The following is a 19,263-nucleotide window of genomic DNA, read 5'->3' as shown; positions in this document are numbered from 1 at the left end:
GAGTTTGAGATAGATGTGGAGAGTTTAAAAACCACTTATACCCATTTTGTCCCAAAACAGGCTAAAACCAAGAAAACATTGCTTAGAAGCTGTAAACAGCTATGTTAGTGTTTCTGGGGTTAAAATGTGTCTTAATCCAATGCAACTGTCTATTTATAAGAGTTTGAGATAGATGTGGAGAGTTTAAAAGCCACTTATACCCATTTTGTCCCAAAACAGGCTAAAACCAAGAAAACATTGCTTAGAAGCATTAAACAGCTTTGTTAGTGTTTCTGGGGTTAAAATGTGTCTTAATCCAATGCAACAAACTAATTATAAGAGATTGAGATAGATGTGGAGAGTTTAAAAGCCGTTTATACCCACTTTGTCCCAAAACAGGCTAAAACCAAGAAAATATTGCTTAGAAGCTGTAAACAGCTATGTTAGTGTTTCTGGGGTTAAAATGTGTCTTAATCCAATGCAACTGTCTAATTATAAGAGTTTGAGATAGATGTGGAGAGTCTAAAAGCCACTTATACCCATTTTGTCCCAAAACAGGCTAAAACCAAGAAAACATTGCTTAGAAGCACTAAACAGCTTTGTTAGTGTTTCTCGGGTTAAAATGTGTCTTAATCCAATGCCACTGACTAGTTATAAGAGTTTAAGATAAGATGTGGAGAGTCTAAAAGCCACTTATACCCATTTTGTCCCAAAACAGGCTAAAACCAAAAAAACATTGCTTAGAAGCTGTAAACAGCTATGTTAATGTTTCTGGGGTTAAAATGTGTCTTAATCCAGTACAACAGACTAGTTATAAGAGTTTGAGATAGATGTGGAGAGTTTAAAAGCCACTTATACCCATTTTGTCCCAAAACAGGCTAAAACCAAGAAAACATTGTTTAGAAGCACTAAACAGCTATGTTAGTGTTTCTGGGGTTAAAATGTGTCTTTATCCAATGCAACTGACTAGTTATAAGAGTTTGAGATAGATGTAAAGAGTTTAAAAGCCACTTATACCCATTTTGTCCCAAAACAGGCTAAAACAAGGAAAACATTGCTTAAAAGCACTAAACAGCTTTGTTAGTGTTTCTGGGGTTAAAATGTGTCTTAATCCAATGCAACTAACTAATTATAAGAGATTGAGATTGATGTGGAGAGTTTAAAAGCCACTTATACCCATTTTGTCCCAAAACAGGCTAAAACCAAGAAAACATTGCTTAGAAGCTGTAAACAGCTATGTTAGTGTTTCTTGGGTTAAAATGTGTCGTAATCGAATGCAACTAACTAATTATATGAGTTTGAGATAGATGTGGAGAGTTTAAAAGCCACTTATACCCATTTTGTCCCAAAACAGGCTAAAACCAAGAAAACATTGCTTAGAAGCTGTAAACAGCTATGTTAGTGTTTCTGGGGTTAAAATGTGTCTTAATCCAATGCAACTGTCTAATTATAAGAGTTTGAGATAGATGTGGATAGTTTAAAAGCCACTTATACCCATTTTGTCCCAAAACAGGCTAAAACCAAGAAAACATTGCTTAGAAGCATTAAACAGCTTTGTTAGTGTTTCTGGGGTTAAAATGTGTCTTAATCCAATGCAACAAACTAATTATAAGAGATTGAGATAGATGTGGAGAGTTTAAAAGCAGTTTATACCCATTTTGTCCCAAAACAGGCTAAAACCAAGAAAATATTGCTTAGAAGCTGTAAACAGCTATGTTAGTGTTTCTGGGGTTAAAATGTGTCTTAATCCAATGCAACTGTCTAATTATAAGAGTTTGAGATAGATGTGGAGAGTCTAAAAGCCACTTATACCCATTTTGTCCCAAAACAGGCTAAAACCAAGAAAACATTGCTTAGAAGCACTAAACAGCTTTGTTAGTGTTTCTGGGGTTAAAATGTGTCTTAATCCAATGCAACTAACTAATTATAAGAGATTGAGATAGATGTGGAGAGTTTAAAAGCCACTTATACCCATTTTGTCCCAAAATAGGCTAAAACAAGGAAAACATTGTTTAGAAGCTGTAAACAGCTTTGTTAGTGTTTATGGGGTTAAAATGTGTCTTAATCCAATGCCACTGACTAGTTATAAGAGTTTAAGATAGATGTGGAGAGTCTAAAAGCCACTTATACCCATTTTGTCCCAAAACAGGCTAAAACCAAGAAAACATTGCTTAGAAGCTGTAAACAGCTATGTTAGTGTTTCTGGGGTTAAAATGTGTCTTTATCCAATGCAACTAACTAATTATAGGAGTTTGAGATAGATGTGGAGAGTTTAAAAGCCACTTATACCCATTTTGTCCCAAAACAGGCTAAAACCAAGAAAACATTGCTTAGAAGCTGTAAACAGCTATGTTAGTGTTTCTGGGGTTAAAATGTGTCTTTATCCAATGCAACTGACTAGTTATAAGAGTTTGAGATAGATGTAAAGAGTTAAAAGCCACTTATACCCATTTTGTCCCAAAACAGGCTAAAACCAAGAAAACATTGCTTAGAAGCTGTAAACAGCTATGTTAGTGTTTCTGGGGTTAAAATGTGTCTTAATCCAATGCAACTGTCTAATTATAAGAGTTTGAGATAGATGTGGAGAGTCTAAAAGCCACTTATACCCATTTTGTCCCAAAACAGGCTAAAACCAAGAAAACATTGCTTAGAAGCACTAAACAGCTTTGTTAGTGTTTCTGGGGTTAAAATGTGTCTTAATCCAATGCAACTAACTAATTATAAGAGATTGAGATAGATGTGGAGAGTTTAAAAGCCACTTATACCCATTTTGTCCCAAAACAGGCTAAAACAAGGAAAACATTGTTTAGAAGCTGTAAACAGCTTTGTTAGTGTTTATGGGGTTAAAATGTGTCTTAATCCAGTGCAATAGACTAGTTATAAGAGTTTGAGATAGATGTGGAGAGTTTAAAAGCCACTTATACCCATTTTGTCCCAAAACAGGCTAAAACCAAGAAAACATTGTTTAGAAGCACTAAACAGCTTTGTTAGTGTTTCTCGGGTTAAAATGTGTCTTAATCCAATGCAACTAACTAATTATAGGAGTTTGAGATAGATGTGGAGAGTTTAAAAGCCACTTATACCCATTTTGTCCCAAAACAGACTAAAACCAAGAAAATATTGCTTAGAAGCACTAAACAGCTTTGTTAGTGTTTCTGGGGTTAAAATGTGTCTTAATCCAATGCAACTGTCTAATTATAAGAGTTTGAGATAGATGTGGAGAGTCTAAAAGCCACTTATACCCATTTTGTCCCAAAAGAGGCTAAAACCAAGAAAACATTGCTTAGAAGCACTAAACAGCTTTGTTAATGTTTCTGGGGTTAAAATGTTTCTTAATCCAATGCCACTGACTAGTTATAAGAGCTTGAGATAGATGTGGAGAGTTTAAAAGCCACTTATACCCATTTTGTCCCAAAACAGGCTAAAACCAAGAAAACATTGCTTAGAAGCACTAAACAGCTTTGTTAGTGTCTATGGGGTTAAAATGTGTCTTAATCCAATGCAACTAACTAATTATAGGAGTTTGAGATAGATGTGGAGAGTTTAAAAGCCACTTATACCCATTTTGTCCCAAAACAGGCTAAAACCAAGAAAACATTGTTTAGAAGCACTAAACAGCTTTGTTAGTGTTTCTCGGGTTAAAATGTGTCTTAATCCAATGCAACTAACTAATTATAGGAGTTTGAGATAGATGTGGAGAGTTTAAAAGCCACTTATACCCATTTTGTCCCAAAACAGACTAAAACCAAGAAAATATTGCTTAGAAGCACTAAACAGCTTTGTTAGTGTTTCTGGGGTTAAAATGTGTCTTAATCCAATGCAACTGTCTAATTATAAGAGTTTGAGATAGATGTGGAGAGTCTAAAAGCCACTTATACCCATTTTGTCCCAAAACAGGCTAAAACCAAGAAAACATTGCTTAGAAGCTGTAAACAGCTATGTTAGTGTTTCTTGGGTTAAAATGTGTCTTAATCGAATGCAACTAACTAATTATATGAGTTTGAGATAGATGTGAAGAGTTTAAAAGCCACTTATACCCATTTTGTCCCAAAACAGGCTAAAACAAGGAAAACATTGCTTAGAAGCTGTAAACAGCTATGTTAGTGTTTCTGGGGTTAAAATGTGTCTTAATCCAATGCAACTGTCTAATTATAAGAGTTTGAGATAGATGTGGAGAATCTAAAAGCCACTTATACCCATTTTGTCCCAAAACAGGCTAAAACCAAGAAAACATTGCTTAGAAGCACTAAACAGCTTTGTTAGTGTTTCTGGGGTTAAAATGTGTCTTAATCCAATGCAACTAACTAATTATAAGGGATTGAGATAGATGTGGAGAGTTTAAAAGCCACTTATACCCATTTTGTCCCAAAACAGGCTAAAACAAGGAAAACATTGTTTAGAAGCTGTAAACAGCTATGTTAGTGTTTATGGGGGTTAAAATGTGTCTTAATCCAATGCAACTGACTAGTTATAAGAGTTTGAGATAGATGTGGAGAGTTTAAAAGCCACTTATACCCATTTTGTCCCAAAACAGGCTAAAACCAAGAAAACATTGTTTAGAAGCACTAAACAGCTTTGTTAGTGTTTCTCGGGTTAAAATGTGTCTTAATCCAATGCAACTAACTAATTATAGGAGTTTGAGATAGATGTGGAGAGTTTAAAAGCCACTTATACCCATTTTGTCCCAAAACAGACTAAAACCAAGAAAATATTGCTTAGAAGCACTAAACAGCTTTGTTAGTGTTTCTGGGGTTAAAATGTGTCTTAATCCAATGCAACTGTCTAATTATAAGAGTTTGAGATAGATGTGGAGAGTCTAAAAGCCACTTATACCCATTTTGTCCCACAACAGGCTAAAACCAAGAAAACATTGCTTAGAAGCACTAAACAGCTTTGTTAATGTTTCTGGGGTTAAAATGTGTCTTAATCCAATGCCACTGACTAGTTATAAGAGTTTGAGATAGATGTGGAGAGTTTAAAAGCCACTTATACCCATTTTGTCCCAAAACAGGCTAAAACCAAGAAAACATTGCTTAGAAGCACTAAACAGCTTTGTTAGTGTCTATGGGGTTAAAATGTGTCTTAATCCAATGCAACTAACTAATTATAGGAGTTTGAGATAGATGTGGAGAGTTTAAAAGCCACTTATACCATTTTGTCCCAAAACAGGCTAAAACCAAGAAAACATTGCTTAGAAGCTGTAAACAGCTATGTTAGTGTTTCTGGGGTTAAAATGTGTCTTAATCCAATGCCACTGACTAGTTATAAGAGTTTAAGATAGATGTGGAGAGTCTAAAAGCCACTTATACCCATTTTGTCCCAAAACAGGCTAAAACCAAGAAAACATTGCTTAGAAGCTGTAAACAGCTATGTTAGTGTTTCTGGGGTTAAAATGTGTCTTAATCCAATGCAACTGACTAGTTATAAGAGTTTGAGATAGATGTGGAGAGTTTAAAAGCCACTTATACCCATTTTGTCCCAAAACAGGCTAAAACCAAGAAAACATTTCTTAGAAGCTGTAAACAGCTATGTTAGTGTTTCTGGGGTTAAAATGTGTCTTTATCCAATGCAACTGACTAGTTATAAGAGTTTGAGATAGATGTAAAGAGTTTAAAAGCCACTTATACCCATTTTGTCCCAAAACAGGCTAAAACAAGGAAAACATTGCTTAAAAGCACTAAACAGCTTTGTTAGTGTTTCTGGGGTTAAAATGTGTCTTAATCCAATGCAACTAACTAATTATAAGAGATTGAGATAGATGTGGAGAGTTTAAAAGCCACTTATACCCATTTTGTCCCAAAACAGGCTAAAACAAGGAAAACATTGTTTAGAAGCTGTAAACAGCTATGTTAGTGTTTATGGGGGTTAAAATGTGTCTTAATCCAATGCAACTGACTAGTTATAAGAGTTTGAGATAGATGTGGAGAGTTTAAAAGCCACTTATACCCATTTTGTCCCAAAACAGGCTAAAACCAAGAAAACATTGTTTAGAAGCACTAAACAGCTTTGTTAGTGTTTCTCGGGTTAAAATGTGTCTTAATCCAATGCAACTAACTAATTATAGGAGTTTGAGATAGATGTGGAGAGTTTAAAAGCCACTTATACCCATTTTGTCCCAAAACAGACTAAAACCAAGAAAATATTGCTTAGAAGCACTAAACAGCTTTGTTAGTGTTTCTGGGGTTAAAATGTGTCTTAATCCAATGCAACTGTCTAATTATAAGAGTTTGAGATAGATGTGGAGAGTCTAAAAGTCACTTATACCCATTTTGTCCCAAAACAGGCTAAAACCAAGAAAACATTGCTTAGAAGCTGTAAACAGCTATGTTAGTGTTTCTTGGGTTAAAATGTGTCTTAATCGAATGCAACTAACTAATTATATGAGTTTGAGATAGATGTGAAGAGTTTAAAAGCCACTTATACCCATTTTGTCCCAAAACAGGCTAAAACCAAGAAAACATTGCTTAGAAGCTGTAAACAGCTATGTTAGTGTTTCTGGGGTTAAAATGTGTCTTAATCCAATGCAACTGTCTAATTATAAGAGTTTGAGATAGATGTGGAGAGTCTAAAAGCCACTTATACCCATTTTGTCCCAAAACAGGCTAAAACCAAGAAAACATTGCTTAGAAGCACTAAACAGCTTTGTTAGTGTTTCTGGGGTTAAAATGTGTCTTAATCCAATGCAACTAACTAGTTATAAGGGATTGAGATAGATGTGGAGAGTTTAAAAGCCACTTATACCCATTTTGTCCCAAAACAGGCTAAAACAAGGAAAACATTGTTTAGAAGCTGTAAACAGCTATGTTAGTGTTTATGGGGGTTAAAATGTGTCTTAATCCAATGCAACTGACTAGTTATAAGAGTTTGAGATAGATGTGGAGAGTTTAAAAGCCACTTATACCCATTTTGTCCCAAAACAGGCTAAAACCAAGAAAACATTGTTTAGAAGCACTAAACAGCTTTGTTAGTGTTTCTCGGGTTAAAATGTGTCTTAATCCAATGCAACTAACTAATTATAGGAGTTTGAGATAGATGTGGAGAGTTTAAAAGCCACTTATACCCATTTTGTCCCAAAACAGACTAAAACCAAGAAAATATTGCTTAGAAGCACTAAACAGCTTTGTTAGTGTTTCTGGGGTTAAAATGTGTCTTAATCCAATGCAACTGTCTAATTATAAGAGTTTGAGATAGATGTGGAGAGTCTAAAAGCCACTTATACCCATTTTGTCCCAAAACAGGCTAAAACCAAGAAAACATTGCTTAGAAGCACTAAACAGCTTTGTTAGTGTTTCTGGGGTTAAAATGTGTCTTAATCCAATGCAACTAACTAGTTATAAGGGATTGAGATAGATGTGGAGAGTTTAAAAGCCACTTATACCCATTTTGTCCCAAAACAGGCTAAAACAAGGAAAACATTGTTTAGAAGCTGTAAACAGCTATGTTAGTGTTTATGGGGGTTAAAATGTGTCTTAATCCAATGCAACTGACTAGTTATAAGAGTTTGAGATAGATGTGGAGAGTTTAAAAGCCACTTATACCCATTTTGTCCCAAAACAGGCTAAAACCAAGAAAACATTGCTTAGAAGCTGTAAACAGCTATGTTAGTGTTTCTGGGGTTAAAATGTGTCTTAATCCAATGCAACTGACTAGTTATAAGAGTTTGAGATAGATGTGGAGAGTTTAAAAGCCACTTATACCCATTTTGTCCCAAAACAGGCTAAAACCAAGAAAACATTGTTTAGAAGCACTAAACAGCTTTGTTAGTGTTTCTCGGGTTAAAATGTGTCTTAATCCAATGCAACTAACTAATTATAGGAGTTTGAGATAGATGTGGAGAGTTTAAAAGCCACTTATACCCATTTTGTCCCAAAACAGACTAAAACCAAGAAAATATTGCTTAGAAGCACTAAACAGCTTTGTTAGTGTTTCTGGGGTTAAAATGTGTCTTAATCCAATGCAACTGTCTAATTATAAGAGTTTGAGATAGATGTGGAGAGTCTAAAAGCCACTTATACCCATTTTGTCCCAAAACAGGCTAAAACCAAGAAAACATTGCTTAGAAGCATTAAACAGCTTTGTTAGTGTTTCTGGGGTTAAAATGTGTCTTAATCCAATGCAACAAACTAATTATAAGAGATTGAGATAGATGTGGAGAGTTTAAAAGCCACTTATACCCCTTTTGTCCCAAAACAGGCTAAAACCAAGAAAACATTGCTTAGAAGCTATAAACAGCTATGTTAGTGTTTCTGGGGTTAAAATGTGTCTTAATCCAATGCAACTGACTAGTTATAAGAGTTTGAGATAGATGTGGAGAGTTTAAAAGCCACTTATACCCATTTTGTCCCAAAACAGGCTAAAACCAAGAAAACATTGCTTAGAAGCTGTAAACAGCTATGTTAGTGTTTCTGGGGTTAAAATGTGTCTTTATCCAATGCAACTGACTAGTTATAAGAGTTTGAGATAGATGTAAAGAGTTTAAAAGCCACTTATACCCATTTTGTCCCAAAACAGGCTAAAACAAGGAAAACCTTGCTTAAAAGCACTAAACAGCTTTGTTAGTGTTTCTGGGGTTAAAATGTGTCTTAATCCAATGCAACTAACTAATTATAAGAGATTGAGATTGATGTGGAGAGTTTAAAAGCCACTTATACCCATTTTGTCCCAAAACAGGCTAAAACCAAGAAAACATTGCTTAGAAGCTGTAAACAGCTATGTTAGTGTTTCTTGGGTTAAAATGTGTCGTAATCGAATGCAACTAACTAATTATATGAGTTTGAGATAGATGTGGAGAGTTTAAAAGCCACTTATACCCATTTTGTCCCAAAACAGGCTAAAACCAAGAAAACATTGCTTAGAAGCTGTAAACAGCTATGTTAGTGTTTCTGGGGTTAAAATGTGTCTTAATCCAATGCAACTGTCTAATTATAAGAGTTTGAGATAGATGTGGATAGTTTAAAAGCCACTTATACCCATTTTGTCCCAAAACAGGCTAAAACCAAGAAAACATTGCTTAGAAGCATTAAACAGCTTTGTTAGTGTTTCTGGGGTTAAAATGTGTCTTAATCCAATGCAACTGTCTAATTAAAAGAGTTTGAGATAGATGTGGAGAGTCTAAAAGCCACTTATACCCATTTTGTCCCAAAACAGGCTAAAACCAAGAAAACATTGCTTAGAAGCACTAAACAGCTTTGTTAGTGTTTCTGGGGTTAAAATGTGTCTTAATCCAATGCAACTAACTAATTATAAGAGATTGAGATAGATGTGGAGAGTTTAAAAGCCACTTATACCCATTTTGTCCCAAAACAGGCTAAAACAAGGAAAACATTGTTTAGAAGCTGTAAACAGCTATGTTAGTGTTTATGGGGTTAAAATGTGTCTTAATCCAATGCAACTGACTAGTTATAAGAGTTTGAGATAGATGTGGAGAGTTTAAAAGCCACTTATACCCATTTTGTCCCAAAACAGGCTAAAACCAAGAAAACATTGCTTAGAAGCACTAAACAGCTTTGTTAGTGTTTCTGGGGTTAAAATGTGTCTTAATCCAATGCAACTAACTAATTATAAGAGATTGAGATAGATGTGGAGAGTTTAAAAGCCACTTATACCCATTTTATCCCAAAACAGGCTAAAACAAGGAAAACATTGTTTAGAAGCTGTAAACAGCTATGTTAGTGTTTATGGGGTTAAAATGTGTCTTAATCCAGTGCAACAGACTAGTTATAAGAGTTTGAGATAGATATGGAGAGTTTAAAAGCCACTTATACCCATTTTGTCCCAAAACAGGCTAAAACCAAGAAAACATTGTTTAGAAGCACTAAACAGCTTTGTTAGTGTTTCTCGGGTTAAAATGTGTCTTAATCCAATGCAACTAACTAATTATAGGAGTTTGAGATAGATGTGGAGAGTTTAAAAGCCACTTATACCCATTTTGTCCCAAAACAGACTAAAACCAAGAAAATATTGCTTAGAAGCACTAAACAGCTTTGTTAGTGTTTCTGGGGTTAAAATGTGTCTTAATCCAATGCAACTGTCTAATTATAAGAGTTTGAGATAGATGTGGAGAGTCTAAAAGCCACTTATACCCATTTTGTCCCAAAAGAGGCAAAAACCAAGAAAACATTGCTTAGAAGCACTAAACAGCTTTGTTAATGTTTCTGGGGTTAAAATGTGTCTTAATCCAATGCCACTGACTAGTTATAAGAGCTTGAGATAGATGTGGAGAGTTTAAAAGCCACTTATACCCATTTTGTCCCAAAACAGGCTAAAACCAAGAAAACATTGCTTAGAAGCACTAAACAGCTTTGTTAGTGTCTATGGGGTTAAAATGTGTCTTAATCCAATGCAACTAACTAATTATAGGAGTTTGAGATAGATGTGGAGAGTTTAAAAGCCACTTATACCCATTTTGTCCCAAAACAGGCTAAAACCAAGAAAACATTTCTTAGAAGCTGTAAACAGCTATGTTAGTGTTTCTGGGGTTAAAATGTGTCTTAATCCAATGCCACTGACTAGTTATAAGAGTTTAAGATAGATGTGGAAAGTCTAAAAGCCACTTATACCCATTTTGTCCCAAAACAGGCTAAAACCAAGAAAACATTGCTTAGAAGCTGTAAACAGCTATGTTAGTGTTTCTGGGGTTAAAATGTGTCTTAATCCAATGCAACTGACTAGTTATAAGAGTTTGAGATAGATGTGGAGAGTTTAAAAGCCACTTATACCCATTTTGTCCCAAAACAGGCTAAAACCAAGAAAACATTGCTTAGAAGCACTAAACAGCTTTGTTAGTGTTTCTGGGGTTAAAATGTGTCTTAATCCAATGCAACTAACTAATTATAAGAGATTGAGATAGATGTGGAGAGTTTAAAAGCCACTTATACCCATTTTGTCCCAAAACAGGCTAAAACAAGGAAAACATTGTTTAGAAGCTGTAAACAGCTATGTTAGTGTTTATGGGGTTAAAATGTGTCTTAATCCAGTGCAACAGACTAGTTATAAGAGTTTGAGATAGATATGGAGAGTTTAAAAGCCACTTATACCCATTTTGTCCCAAAACAGGCTAAAACCAAGAAAACATTGTTTAGAAGCACTAAACAGCTTTGTTAGTGTTTCTCGGGTTAAAATGTGTCTTAATCCAATGCAACTAACTAATTATAGGAGTTTGAGATAGATGTGGAGAGTTTAAAAGCCACTTATACCCATTTTGTCCCAAAACAGACTAAAACCAAGAAAATATTGCTTAGAAGCACTAAACAGCTTTGTTAGTGTTTCTGGGGTTAAAATGTGTCTTAATCCAATGCAACTGTCTAATTATAAGAGTTTGAGATAGATGTGGAGAGTCTAAAAGCCACTTATACCCATTTTGTCCCAAAACAGGCTAAAACCAAGAAAACATTGCTTAGAAGCACTAAACAGCTTTGTTAATGTTTCTGGGGTTAAAATGTGTCTTAATCCAATGCCACTGACTAGTTATAAGAGCTTGAGATAGATGTGGAGAGTTTAAAAGCCACTTATACCCATTTTGTCCCAAAACAGGCTAAAACCAAGAAAACATTACTTAGAAGCACTAAACAGCTTTGTTAGTGTCTATGGGGTTAAAATGTGTCTTAATCCAATGCAACTAACTAATTATAGGAGTTTGAGATAGATGTGGAGAGTTTAAAAGCCACTTATACCCATTTTGTCCCAAAACAGGCTAAAACCAAGAAAACATTGCTTAGAAGCTGTAAACAGCTATGTTAGTGTTTCTGGGGTTAAAATGTGTCTTAATCCAATGCCACTGACTAGTTATAAGAGTTTAAGATAGATGTGGAAAGTCTAAAAGCCACTTATACCCATTTTGTCCCAAAACAGGCTAAAACCAAGAAAACATTGCTTAGAAGCTGTAAACAGCTATGTTAGTGTTTCTGGGGTTAAAATGTGTCTTAATCCAATGCAACTGACTAGTTATAAGAGTTTGAGATAGATGTGGAGAGTTTAAAAGCCACTTATACCCATTTTGTCCCAAAACAGGCTAAAACCAAGAAAACATTGCTTAGAAGCTGTAAACAGCTATGTTAGTGTTTCTGGGGTTAAAATGTGTCTTTATCCAATGCAACTGACTAGTTATAAGAGTTTGAGATAGATGTAAAGAGTTTAAAAGCCACTTATACCCATTTTGTCCCAAAACAGGCTAAAACAAGGAAAACATTGCTTAAAAGCACTAAACAGCTTTGTTAGTGTTTCTGGGGTTAAAATGTGTCTTAATCCAATGCAAATAACTAATTATAAGAGATTGAGATTGATGTGGAGAGTTTAAAAGCCACTTATACCCATTTTGTCCCAAAACAGGCTAAAACCAAGAAAACATTGCTTAGAAGCTGTAAACAGCTATGTTAGTGTTTCTTGGGTTAAAATGTGTCTTAATCGAATGCAACTAACTAATTATATGAGTTTGAGATAGATGTGGAGAGTTTAAAAACCACTTATACCCATTTTGTCCCAAAACAGGCTAAAACCAAGAAAACATTGCTTAGAAGCTGTAAACAGCTATGTTAGTGTTTCTGGGGTTAAAATGTGTCTTAATCCAATGCAACTGTCTATTTATAAGAGTTTGAGATAGATGTGGAGAGTTTAAAAGCCACTTATACCCATTTTGTCCCAAAACAGGCTAAAACCAAGAAAACATTGCTTAGAAGCATTAAACAGCTTTGTTAGTGTTTCTGGGGTTAAAATGTGTCTTAATCCAATGCAACAAACTAATTATAAGAGATTGAGATAGATGTGGAGAGTTTAAAAGCCGTTTATACCCATTTTGTCCCAAAACAGGCTAAAACCAAGAAAATATTGCTTAGAAGCTGTAAACAGCTATGTTAGTGTTTCTGGGGTTAAAATGTGTCTTAATCCAATGCAACTGTCTAATTATAAGAGTTTGAGATAGATGTGGAGAGTCTAAAAGCCACTTATACCCATTTTGTCCCAAAACAGGCTAAAACCAAGAAAACATTGCTTAGAAGCACTAAACAGCTTTGTTAGTGTTTCTCGGGTTAAAATGTGTCTTAATCCAATGCCACTGACTAGTTATAAGAGTTTAAGATAAGATGTGGAGAGTCTAAAAGCCACTTATACCCATTTTGTCCCAAAACAGGCTAAAACCAAAAAAACATTGCTTAGAAGCTGTAAACAGCTATGTTAATGTTTCTGGGGTTAAAATGTGTCTTAATCCAGTACAACAGACTAGTTATAAGAGTTTGAGATAGATGTGGAGAGTTTAAAAGCCACTTATACCCATTTTGTCCCAAAACAGGCTAAAACCAAGAAAACATTGTTTAGAAGCACTAAACAGCTATGTTAGTGTTTCTGGGGTTAAAATGTGTCTTTATCCAATGCAACTGACTAGTTATAAGAGTTTGAGATAGATGTAAAGAGTTTAAAAGCCACTTATACCCATTTTGTCCCAAAACAGGCTAAAACAAGGAAAACATTGCTTAAAAGCACTAAACAGCTTTGTTAGTGTTTCTGGGGTTAAAATGTGTCTTAATCCAATGCAACTAACTAATTATAAGAGATTGAGATTGATGTGGAGAGTTTAAAAGCCACTTATACCCATTTTGTCCCAAAACAGGCTAAAACCAAGAAAACATTGCTTAGAAGCTGTAAACAGCTATGTTAGTGTTTCTTGGGTTAAAATGTGTCGTAATCGAATGCAACTAACTAATTATATGAGTTTGAGATAGATGTGGAGAGTTTAAAAGCCACTTATACCCATTTTGTCCCAAAACAGGCTAAAACCAAGAAAACATTGCTTAGAAGCTGTAAACAGCTATGTTAGTGTTTCTGGGGTTAAAATGTGTCTTAATCCAATGCAACTGTCTAATTATAAGAGTTTGAGATAGATGTGGATAGTTTAAAAGCCACTTATACCCATTTTGTCCCAAAACAGGCTAAAACCAAGAAAACATTGCTTAGAAGCATTAAACAGCTTTGTTAGTGTTTCTGGGGTTAAAATGTGTCTTAATCCAATGCAACAAACTAATTATAAGAGATTGAGATAGATGTGGAGAGTTTAAAAGCCGTTTATACCCATTTTGTCCCAAAACAGGCTAAAACCAAGAAAATATTGCTTAGAAGCTGTAAACAGCTATGTTAGTGTTTCTGGGGTTAAAATGTGTCTTAATCCAATGCAACTGTCTAATTATAAGAGTTTGAGATAGATGTGGAGAGTCTAAAAGCCACTTATACCCATTTTGTCCCAAAACAGGCTAAAACCAAGAAAACATTGCTTAGAAGCACTAAACAGCTTTGTTAGTGTTTCTGGGGTTAAAATGTGTCTTAATCCAATGCAACTAACTAATTATAAGAGATTGAGATAGATGTGGAGAGTTTAAAAGCCACTTATACTCATTTTGTCCCAAAATAGGCTAAAACAAGGAAAACATTGTTTAGAAGCTGTAAACAGCTTTGTTAGTGTTTATGGGGTTAAAATGTGTCTTAATCCAATGCCACTGACTAGTTATAAGAGTTTAAGATAGATGTGGAGAGTCTAAAAGCCACTTATACCCATTTTGTCCCAAAACAGGCTAAAACCAAGAAAACATTGCTTAGAAGCTGTAAACAGCTATGTTAGTGTTTCTGGGGTTAAAATGTGTCTTTATCCAATGCAACTAACTAATTATAGGAGTTTGAGATAGATGTGGAGAGTTTAAAAGCCACTTATACCCATTTTGTCCCAAAACAGGCTAAAACCAAGAAAACATTGCTTAGAAGCTGTAAACAGCTATGTTAGTGTTTCTGGGGTTAAAATGTGTCTTTATCCAATGCAACTGACTAGTTATAAGAGTTTGAGATAGATGTAAAGAGTTAAAAGCCACTTATACCCATTTTGTCCCAAAACAGGCTAAAACCAAGAAAACATTGCTTAGAAGCTGTAAACAGCTATGTTAGTGTTTCTGGGGTTAAAATGTGTCTTAATCCAATGCAACTGTCTAATTATAAGAGTTTGAGATAGATGTGGAGAGTCTAAAAGCCACTTATACCCATTTTGTCCCAAAACAGGCTAAAACCAAGAAAACATTGCTTAGAAGCACTAAACAGCTTTGTTAGTGTTTCTGGGGTTAAAATGTGTCTTAATCCAATGCAACTAACAAATTATAAGAGATTGAGATAGATGTGGAGAGTTTAAAAGCCACTTATACCCATTTTGTCCCAAAACAGGCTAAAACAAGGAAAACATTGTTTAGAAGCTGTAAACAGCTTTGTTAGTGTTTATGGGGTTAAAATGTGTCTTAATCCAGTGCAACAGACTAGTTATAAGAGTTTGAGATAGATGTGGAGAGTTTAAAAGCCACTTATACCCATTTTGTCCCAAAACAGGCTAAAACCAAGAAAACATTGTTTAGAAGCACTAAACAGCTTTGTTAGTGTTTCTCGGGTTAAAATGTGTCTTAATCCAATGCAACTAACTAATTATAGGAGTTTGAGATAGATGTGGAGAGTTTAAAAGCCACTTATACCCATTTTGTCCCAAAACAGACTAAAACCAAGAAAATATTGCTTAGAAGCACTAAACAGCTTTGTTAGTGTTTCTGGGGTTAAAATGTGTCTTAATCCAATGCAACTGTCTAATTATAAGAGTTTGAGATAGATGTGGAGAGTCTAAAAGCCACTTATACCCATTTTGTCCCAAAAGAGGCTAATACCAAGAAAACATTGCTTAGAAGCACTAAACAGCTTTGTTAATGTTTCTGGGGTTAAAATGTTTCTTAATCCAATGCCACTGACTAGTTATAAGAGCTTGAGATAGATGTGGAGAGTTTAAAAGCCACTTATACCCATTTTGTCCCAAAACAGGCTAAAACCAAGAAAACATTGCTTAGAAGCACTAAACAGCTTTGTTAGTGTCTATGGGGTTAAAATGTGTCTTAATCCAATGCAACTAACTAATTATAGGAGTTTGAGATAGATGTGGAGAGTTTAAAAGCCACTTATACCCATTTTGTCCCAAAACAGGCTAAAACCAAGAAAACATTGTTTAGAAGCACTAAACAGCTTTGTTAGTGTTTCTCGGGTTAAAATGTGTCTTAATCCAATGCAACTAACTAATTATAGGAGTTTGAGATAGATGTGGAGAGTTTAAAAGCCACTTATACCCATTTTGTCCCAAAACAGACTAAAACCAAGAAAATATTGCTTAGAAGCACTAAACAGCTTTGTTAGTGTTTCTGGGGTTAAAATGTGTCTTAATCCAATGCAACTGTCTAATTATAAGAGTTTGAGATAGATGTGGAGAGTCTAAAAGCCACTTATACCCATTTTGTCCCAAAACAGGCTAAAACCAAGAAAACATTGCTTAGAAGCTGTAAACAGCTATGTTAGTGTTTCTTGGGTTAAAATGTGTCTTAATCGAATGCAACTAACTAATTATATGAGTTTGAGATAGATGTGAAGAGTTTAAAAGCCACTTATACCCATTTTGTCCCAAAACAGGCTAAAACAAGGAAAACATTGCTTAGAAGCTGTAAACAGCTATGTTAGTGTTTCTGGGGTTAAAATGTGTCTTAATCCAATGCAACTGTCTAATTATAAGAGTTTGAGATAGATGTGGAGAGTCTAAAAGCCACTTATACCCATTTTGTCCCAAAACAGGCTAAAACCAAGAAAACATTGCTTAGAAGCACTAAACAGCTTTGTTAGTGTTTCTGGGGTTAAAATGTGTCTTAATCCAATGCAACTAACTAATTATAAGGGATTGAGATAGATGTGGAGAGTTTAAAAGCCACTTATACCCATTTTGTCCCAAAACAGGCTAAAACAAGGAAAACATTGTTTAGAAGCTGTAAACAGCTATGTTAGTGTTTATGGGGGTTAAAATGTGTCTTAATCCAATGCAACTGACTAGTTATAAGAGTTTGAGATAGATGTGGAGAGTTTAAAAGCCACTTATACCCATTTTGTCCCAAAACAGGCTAAAACCAAGAAAACATTGTTTAGAAGCACTAAACAGCTTTGTTAGTGTTTCTCGGGTTAAAATGTGTCTTAATCCAATGCAACTAACTAATTATAGGAGTTTGAGATAGATGTGGAGAGTTTAAAAGCCACTTATACCCATTTTGTCCCAAAACAGACTAAAACCAAGAAAATATTGCTTAGAAGCACTAAACAGCTTTGTTAGTGTTTCTGGGGTTAAAATGTGTCTTAATCCAATGCAACTGTCTAATTATAAGAGTTTGAGATAGATGTGGAGAGTCTAAAAGCCACTTATACCCATTTTGTCCCACAACAGGCTAAAACCAAGAAAACATTGCTTAGAAGCACTAAACAGCTTTGTTAATGTTTCTGGGGTTAAAATGTGTCTTAATCCAATGCCACTGACTAGTTATAAGAGTTTGAGATAGATGTGGAGAGTTTAAAAGCCACTTATACCCATTTTGTCCCAAAACAGGCTAAAACCAAGAAAACATTGCTTAGAAGCACTAAACAGCTTTGTTAGTGTCTATGGGGTTAAAATGTGTCTTAATCCAATGCAACTAACTAATTATAGGAGTTTGAGATAGATGTGGAGAGTTTAAAAGCCACTTATACCATTTTGTCCCAAAACAGGCTAAAACCAAGAAAACATTGCTTAGACGCTGTAAACAGCTATGTTAGTGTTTCTGGGGTTAAAATGTGTCTTAATCCAATGCCACTGACCAGTTATAAGAGTTTAAGATAGATGTGGAGAGTCTAAAAGCCACTTATACCCATTTTGTCCCAAAACAGGCTAAAACCAAGAAAACATTGCTTAGAAGCTGTAAACAGCTATGTTAGTGTTTCTGGGGTTAAAATGTGTCTTAATCCAATGCAACTGACTAGTTATAAGAGTTTGAGATAGATGTGGAGAGTTTAAAAGCCACTTATACCCATTTTGTCCCAAAACAGGCTAAAACCAAGAAAACATTTCTTAGAAGCTGTAAACAGCTATGTTAGTGTTTCTGGGGTTAAAATGTGTCTTTATCCAATGCAACCGACTAGTTATAAGAGTTTGAGATAGATGTAAAGAGTTTAAAAGCCACTTATACCCATTTTGTCCCAAAACAGGCTAAAACAAGGAAAACATTGCTTAAAAGCACTAAACAGCTTTGTTAGTGTTTCTGGGGTTAAAATGTGTCTTAATCCAATGCAACTAACTAATTATAAGAGATTGAGATAGATGTGGAGAGTTTAAAAGCCACTTATACCCATTTTGTCCCAAAACAGGCTAAAACAAGGAAAACATTGTTTAGAAGCTGTAAACAGCTATGTTAGTGTTTATGGGGGTTAAAATGTGTCTTAATCCAATGCAACTGACTAGTTATAAGAGTTTGAGATAGATGTGGAGAGTTTAAAAGCCACTTATACCCATTTTGTCCCAAAACAGGCTAAAACCAAGAAAACATTGTTTAGAAGCACTAAACAGCTTTGTTAGTGTTTCTCGGGTTAAAATGTGTCTTAATCCAATGCAACTAACTAATTATAGGAGTTTGAGATAGATGTGGAGAGTTTAAAAGCCACTTATACCCATTTTGTCCCAAAACAGACTAAAACCAAGAAAATATTGCTTAGAAGCACTAAACAGCTTTGTTAGTGTTTCTGGGGTTAAAATGTGTCTTAATCCAATGCAACTGTCTAATTATAAGAGTTTGAGATAGATGTGGAGAGTCTAAAAGTCACTTATACCCATTTTGTCCCAAAACAGGCTAAAACCAAGAAAACATTGCTTAGAAGCTGTAAACAGCTATGTTAGTGTTTCTTGGGTTAAAATGTGTCTTAATCGAATGCAACTAACTAATTATATGAGTTTGAGATAGATGTGAAGAGTTTAAAAGCCACTTATACCCATTTTGTCCCAAAACAGGCTAAAACCAAGAAAACATTGCTTAGAAGCTGTAAACAGCTATGTTAGTGTTTCTGGGGTTAAAATGTGTCTTAATCCAATGCAACTGTCTAATTATAAGAGTTTGAGATAGATGTGGAGAGTCTAAAAGCCACTTATACCCATTTTGTCCCAAAACAGGCTAAAACCAAGAAAACATTGCTTAGAAGCACTAAACAGCTTTGTTAGTGTTTCTGGGGTTAAAATGTGTCTTAATCCAATGCAACTAACTAGTTATAAGGGATTGAGATAGATGTGGAGAGTTTAAAAGCCACTTATACCCATTTTGTCCCAAAACAGGCTAAAACAAGGAAAACATTGTTTAGAAGCTGTAAACAGCTATGTTAGTGTTTATGGGGGTTAAAATGTGTCTTAATCCAATGCAACTGACTAGTTATAAGAGTTTGAGATAGATGTGG

Source organism: Camelina sativa, chromosome 2 (genome assembly GCF_030686135.1).
Source record: "Camelina sativa cultivar CO46 ecotype springtype chromosome 2, ASM3068613v1".
NCBI lineage: Eukaryota > Viridiplantae > Streptophyta > Magnoliopsida > Brassicales > Brassicaceae > Camelina > Camelina sativa.
This window is presented reverse-complemented; position numbering follows the sequence as displayed.